This window comes from Nothoprocta perdicaria, unplaced genomic scaffold (genome assembly GCF_003342845.1).
Source record: "Nothoprocta perdicaria isolate Ctin4 unplaced genomic scaffold, notPer1 scaffold_194, whole genome shotgun sequence".
Lineage (NCBI taxonomy): Eukaryota > Metazoa > Chordata > Aves > Tinamiformes > Tinamidae > Nothoprocta > Nothoprocta perdicaria.
Window position 1 is genome coordinate 1,413,599 of NW_020455138.1, and position 6,652 is coordinate 1,420,250.

The window sequence follows — 6,652 nt, forward strand, 5'->3', positions numbered from 1 at the left end:
AAAATCCATTTTATGTGTTTAAGCCCAATAATCAGAAAAATAAGCAGCAGAAAGACCAATGAAAAACCCCAGTTTAAATTTGACTGTATAATTTATCTAAATATGAACTCTCCACCTTGTGCCACATTAACTAATCCTTTTCTATAAAAATAAAACATTCTATACTGAAGTTATATTTTACAAAATAGCCTTCCCCCAAATAAAGTGAGGTACAGACTAACTTTAATAGGAATTTCTTGAAATTATCCAGGACTTTGTCAAATAATTGCTGCCACCGAGCCTCTGCAATGAATACAGTGAAATCCCTACAAAATTACACCTTAATAATGTCTCCAAAGCAAAGGCTGTATGCATTTCTTGGTTATTGTAACACGTACAGTCTAGTTAATTCTGGGAATTGCTTTCACTATTTACTGTCTTTTGATTTAACAGCTTGGTTTTAATGGACGTTTAGGGGATTTGATTCCCATACATTAAAATGTTATGCATGAAACAGCAATGCTCTACAGACTTTGCAGAGTTCAAAGGCAGCCCCAGAATTTTGCTTTCAAGATTTTTTTTTTCTTTGTTTCATACTTGGAGAAAATAGCTCGGCATAGAGATTTACTTCACACTTTTTGGACTAACAATTTTTACTCTACTGGTCTGTTATTCTAGCATATGGTAGGAAATCTTTGTAACAAGCAAAATCGCTATTATCTTCATATAGCACATCCCAGAAACCTACATAATCTTTGCTGTTCTCTTCCTGTCTCCCAAAATGTACAAAATAGACAGAAACTAAAGGCCTGATCTACCTCCACAGAGGGCAGAGTTTCCTGTCAACTTTACTGGTCCCATGCCAGGCAGCAAAGCTGAAAAAATCCTCACAAGTGAGGGCTGTTAAAAAAGGCCTTAGATATTCTCATTGAGTCTGAGGTTCGGCTGTCTGTTACTGATAAATGATTTATTGACATATGGGGGAATTTCCACTACAGAACTGCTCTAACTGCACATTGACATATAATTCTTTTCTTTATCCGACAGCATCTTCTGTGATGTGCACAGGAATATAGAGTTTGGTTTTTTTTTCTTTTTTTTTTTGTCAAGATTCATATGGTCAAGTTTTCTGTCTATTTACTTGCTTAAATAAATGTTTTCAATTTAATAAAACAATTTGTAATGCAAGTTAAAAAATGACTTCTTGAAATAGAAATCATAATAAAAATGCCTTTTCCCCCTCCAATATATTTATTTTAACATGTGGTCACATTTTCCTACATTTTCACATTAATTGAAATCTTATTGTTCTAGAAAAAAATACATCTCTTTGCCTTTCTCTAGTTTCCCAGCTCTTACGCAAATGCAGTCACACACATACGGCCATAATTTGTGGTTTTAAAATAAGTAAAATTGTGTAAATTCACTGTATCTTTAAGAAGCATTATGCCAAGAAGTACTCTCACATAGCCTATGTTTCGTAATTTATTTCTCCCTTCTGTGAAATAGCAACATATGATTATCCTTTTCATTACTAACTGGATTTTAAAAGATGATCTAGAGATTTTTAATTTTGGTCCTTTTTTTCTTTTTGTTACAATACGATCTCACCCTGACGTTCAAAAGGAGCTGCTAAGGCTCTGGAGCATCAGCTGAAGCCCCCAAAAGAGGCAGCGCTCTCCGGGCAAGAAATGCTGTCATTTTATTTGGAAATTAGCAGGATAACGGATTTATTTGACGGGAGGCCGACTGGGAGGAAAGTAGGGGAGATCCAACAGCAATATTGGTGGCTGCTGGTGTCCTCGTACGTAATCCTGGATGTTCCTCCCATCCAGATTCAGACAAACAGTTTGTGAGAAATGCCTATAAATATCAATTCACTTTCAAGAAACTTTTCTTGGTCAGAGAAGCTAAAATAAAGCAGCACAGCAAATAAAACGCAACGCACGCCACAAAGCTTATCTGCTCTCTCCTGCAGAAAGCGCCGTGACCGTCACCACCAGCCGGGGCCGAATCCCCCAGCGCTGTGGCCAGCAGAACAACTCTACAGACTTGAAGCATTTTTTAAAATTATTTTCTCCATCAAAACTCACCAGCGCCCTTCTTCTCCAGGAAGTTGTACCCGTCAGCACCTGCTGAGGGCTTCGTTGACCAAAAGACAGGTAAAAAAAAAAAAAAAAAAAAAAAAAAACTCCTGTAGAATAAAGCCAGACCAGCTGGCTTTGAAGAGGAGCCCCCAGGTTGGGTTGCGTTTGCCTCACTCCCCCTGGGCTGCGCAGCCCCAGGCTTTTTCTGCCTTGGCCGCCGACCCGCGGGCTGCGTGATGCGGCCGCGCAAGTGGCTGGCAGGCCGGGYGGCACCTGCCGCCGTCGCTCCGGGTAAATTTAGCTGGGGAAGGTATCGCTGACAGGCGGACCTTTGTCAGCGCTGGCAGGCGGACACAGGCGGCCCGGCCCCCTCCCCGGGCGCCCGTGGAAAACAGCGGCCCGGCCGCCTTATCCCTAAATCGCTTCTTCGGCAGGGAAAGGGGCAAAATTGCTTGCACATGGCGAGCAAAGTTCCCTCCGTTAGGTAGACGCTAAAATTACATTCCAAGAATAATCTCCGAACAAGACAAGTTTTTGTTCTATTAATTGTGGCTGGAAGGAAACTTTTTTAATGGAAATACAGCACACACATATTTCAATTCAGGTTATTAAACTGTGTTAAGTATTAAAGTTGATTGCCTTTCTTTTCACTAACTCATTGTGCTTTTTTATCCCAAGAAATATTAGAAGACTAAAACCTCTCAAATAGGAGGTATTAATCTCATTCCCAAAATTAGAAAGCATGCAGTGTTGAGAGACTGGATGTCAAAATTACACGTTCATGGCACTTAGGCTCCGGGAATCTAGGAACCAGCCACTTTTAAAATGGAAGCTAAAATACACGGAAAGCCTTTGAGAGAGGAGCAAGCTCAGCCTGCTGTTCTTGTCCTTTCTGGATTCAGGTAAGGGCATTTATCATTTATACCCGACCATGCCTTCCCCCCACCACCCTCCTCCTTCCTGGAAGTGGCTTCTGGAGATGGAAATAGACCTAACTTGCATCACTGCCTCTATCACAGAGTTAAATAAGTTGTCAACAGARGTTTGCCAGGATAGATGCAGCATACCTAGATACTCCATTTTTGCTCGGAAACTATGTCATCAACTCATACAACTCTATGGGGAAAAAAAATCATTGAAAGTATGTCCTTCAGTAGGATATGCTGCTTAAAGGGAGCAAAACCTCCATTTTCAAAAGAGTGATGAGAAAAAGTCTGGGTCAGGAGCGCTTTGTAAAATAAACAAGGTTCCTATTTACTTACTATGTATAAACAACCACTCACCAAGCTGTATGTCTCCGCAGGGGCGCCCTTTCAGAGAAAAACATGGACCTGATTGGCATCATCCTGTATCCATGGAAACCTCGTAAGTACCTCTCTCAATATGTACTTCTCTTATTCAGGGTTTAAAAGCTGAGTACTGAATAAGTAAGTGTTTTTATTTAATAATTATATGGGAGGTACTTTGTGGAAGCTTGGTAAGAGGAACAGGTTCTTGGGTTTTGTACCTGCCATAATAAAGCTCTTAGGGTTTCATCCTATTTGATAAAATCGCAGGTTTCAAGTGTCCCGCCAGCTCTCGTTCTTAGAGAAAAACAACATTCAGGGTCCTAATGAATGAGAACTCTGAACTTTTGATGATCCACTACGGTCTGAAAATAATGATCATAGTTGATGCTCCCTTCAGACTTAGGTACCGCTCTAATTGCAATAAACTGGACTGTTTTTGAACATACAAAAATGAACAAAACTAGTAAGAAAATAGACTCTATTTTCCTTTGAAAACAGCTATAGCCACCTGGCTGTTTAGTAGGTTACAGGACTTAACAGTTCAGCAGTCAGCTTGAAACCTAACCAAAGACTGAAAATAAAGATGGTTTATCACAAAAATATGGAAATGGAAAACAATACTTTTCCTACTAAGGCCTGCCTTAATTTTCCTATGCCTGCCTCACTGCTTAGTTAGAAGTCAAGCCAAAGAACTGGCAGAAATAAGGGATTTTATTTCTCTATATTCCCATGCAGAGAAAGGAGCATAGACACAAACAATTACTTTCCTCCACCCCCAAGTTATAATTCTGAAGATCTACTGCTGAATAAATGTAGTTATTTGAAAGTTACCTTGGCTCACTTTCAAAACTGTTTTAGAATTCAGCCTATCATCTGGTACAAATAATGCTCATTTAAGGTAGTTTGATTTCTAAGTATGAATATAAGTGATTGCCATTCACTCTAGTTAAAAAAATAAAAATATTATTACAAGTAAAATATTACTATACTAAATCATATAGATATAGTTAGTCCTACCTTGATTTTATTGATGAAAGATGCATTTTCTCCACCTGGGCCAAGCTGTAGCACTAAAATGTCTTCTTAATTGCAACTGTTATCAGAAAAACAAATTTCTATCTAGAAAAATCCAGTAGTTCTCACTGAAATCCAACTGGTTTAGAGTCTTGGTTTGCTAGGTTTATATCTCTGCATATTATTTTCATTTACGCCTGTTATTGTTTTTATTTGCTACCTTGTCTCAACAACCCGGTCCCTGCTGAGTGCAGATGGCACAAATGATCTCTCCACTGATTAGACTGGAACAGCATTTGCAGACGCTGCATGTAAAAACTTCCCTGATGAAAATTGTTACCTTTTCACATGCTAGGCTCTCCACATCAGTCCTAYACATCTGCTCGTGCGTGCGAATACAAAAGTGTCAAGGCTGTAAGTTCGGTGATTTTGGTGTGGGCTGAACCTGTTTGACTTTCTGTGATAGCTCTGGTGGGGGATCTGTGTGTGGGCTGGCCCGTTTGCCCTGCAGACGCTGCTGGGGATGGCCACGTGAGACCCGGGATTGGGACTGCGCTCAAGAACTTGYACTCTGAGCCAAGGGAGCATATCCGAGCGGTGAAGCTCCCAGCCTCCAGGGAAGGATGCAGCACGCATGGCCATTTCGTACGGCTCCCTGCCATCATGTGGTTATCCTTGCTACAAGGTCAAGGTTGCTGGGAAGCAGCCTGAGACTCTAGCCCCAGCTCAGCTCTCCGCGAGTTCACCCTGGCACAGGCAGGGCAGCTCTCACCTTGTTCAGCATCTTGAACAAATAAACTTCCAGTGAGGTACTTGAATTGCTCAGCTATGCTGCAAAAATGCACTGGGCACAWGCAGGGCTTGATCTTGCCACACTGAAATCAGGGGAAAAGATTTGCCCCTTTTGTCACTATGCTGCGGGCAAAAAATCTCAGTCTTCAGCGCCACACATCTTGTGAGAATAAGGGATAAGGAAACAAGATAATGGTATCATTTGGGCACATAAATCTTCATCTAAGTAATATATTCTCAGCTTTATAATTTTTAGCTTTTTAATCCAAGATGTCTTTTTCTCTAGCATTTGTTAAAGAATCACTTCCAAAATGCTAGAAAGTCAGCCTGAGCATATTGCAGATAAAATCTGTCTCCCTTCTCCATCACGTAAAATAGAGATACAACATTTGGCCTAAATTCAGTTTTTCAGGTGCTAAAAAGCTATGACAAAACTGCACAGATCGTATGATAATGGGCATATTATACAACTCCAAATCATCCTCATATGCCCAACTTATTACTACTATTTTAGTTTGCTGTAGACCAATTTTATAGCACTGTCAACTTACACAGCACTTTATAAGCATAAAAGTTCATTGAATGCTCACTAAATTTACAGGTCAAATACGGCAGTACAAGCAAGTGTGGCAGGGAAGGTGGAAAGCATTTCTTTCTTTTTTCTATTTTTATTTTTAATATTTAGAATAATTAAGAATATTTAAGAATAGGAGAAAAAAATGAGCTGCATTGTTTCAAGGTTCTTAAGAAACAGAAGCAGACTAAGATGTGGGCAAGGACTTCTCCAAATAGCACCTCCTGCTATTCTGGAGCAATCAGGGAGAAAACGGGCCAGAATTTTACCATCAGAGAGACACAGCTGAAAAGGACGAGATGAGAAGCCTGCCTGACTGAAAAGTAGCTGCGYTCGAGAAACTTGTGCTCAACGATGAGGTCTCATCCTTGTGGACCGGACTTAAAGAAATCCAAAGGTAGAGGTGAGAACACAGAGTCAGGAATCTGCTTCCTTTAGCGGGAGTGGACAAACACGTGCAAGGAAATACAGTTACAGTGGCAATTTGATGGAATATGAGACCTCTGGTTCATAGAGTCAGTCATGAATGTGACTAACTTCAAGCTYCGCACTCAACATGCGTGTCTGAAGTTGCACATGTCCTTCCCTCTATTCCTGTGTACCATCCTAAAGCAGGAGGAATGTAAACCTACATTTGGCAAGCAAGAGAGTAGGCAGCGTTAGGCAGGTTTTCCTAGGAGCTGGAATTCTGTTCGTGAAGCAAGGAAGAAAAAAAAATGTTTTTTAAATTAGGAGATATAGAGACTATAAGTGAGGAAAGAGAATTAATACATTTAATACAGATGGAGGAAGGAAGTAGGGGAGGACTGAGAAGTAAAAGAGTGTTTAGGTGGGAAGAATTTTGTTTGAGGCAGTGGCTGGTAGCCAAAGGGAGGTGCATGCAGTGTTAGAGAAAAGGAGAGTGTCAAATTTGGCAT

The 6,652-nt window shown here is 40.5% G+C and overlaps 1 long non-coding RNA gene across 1 annotated transcript; it reads left to right on the top strand.

Moving 5' to 3' along the window:
- Positions 1–2,886: 2,886 nt before the first annotated feature.
- On the top strand, positions 2,887–4,814 carry LOC112945603. The gene is made up of 3 exons (XR_003249045.1): positions 2,887–2,968; positions 3,370–3,431; positions 4,624–4,814. It is a non-coding gene; the product is annotated as an uncharacterized LOC112945603 (long non-coding RNA).
- Positions 4,815–6,652: the final 1,838 nt, after the last annotated feature.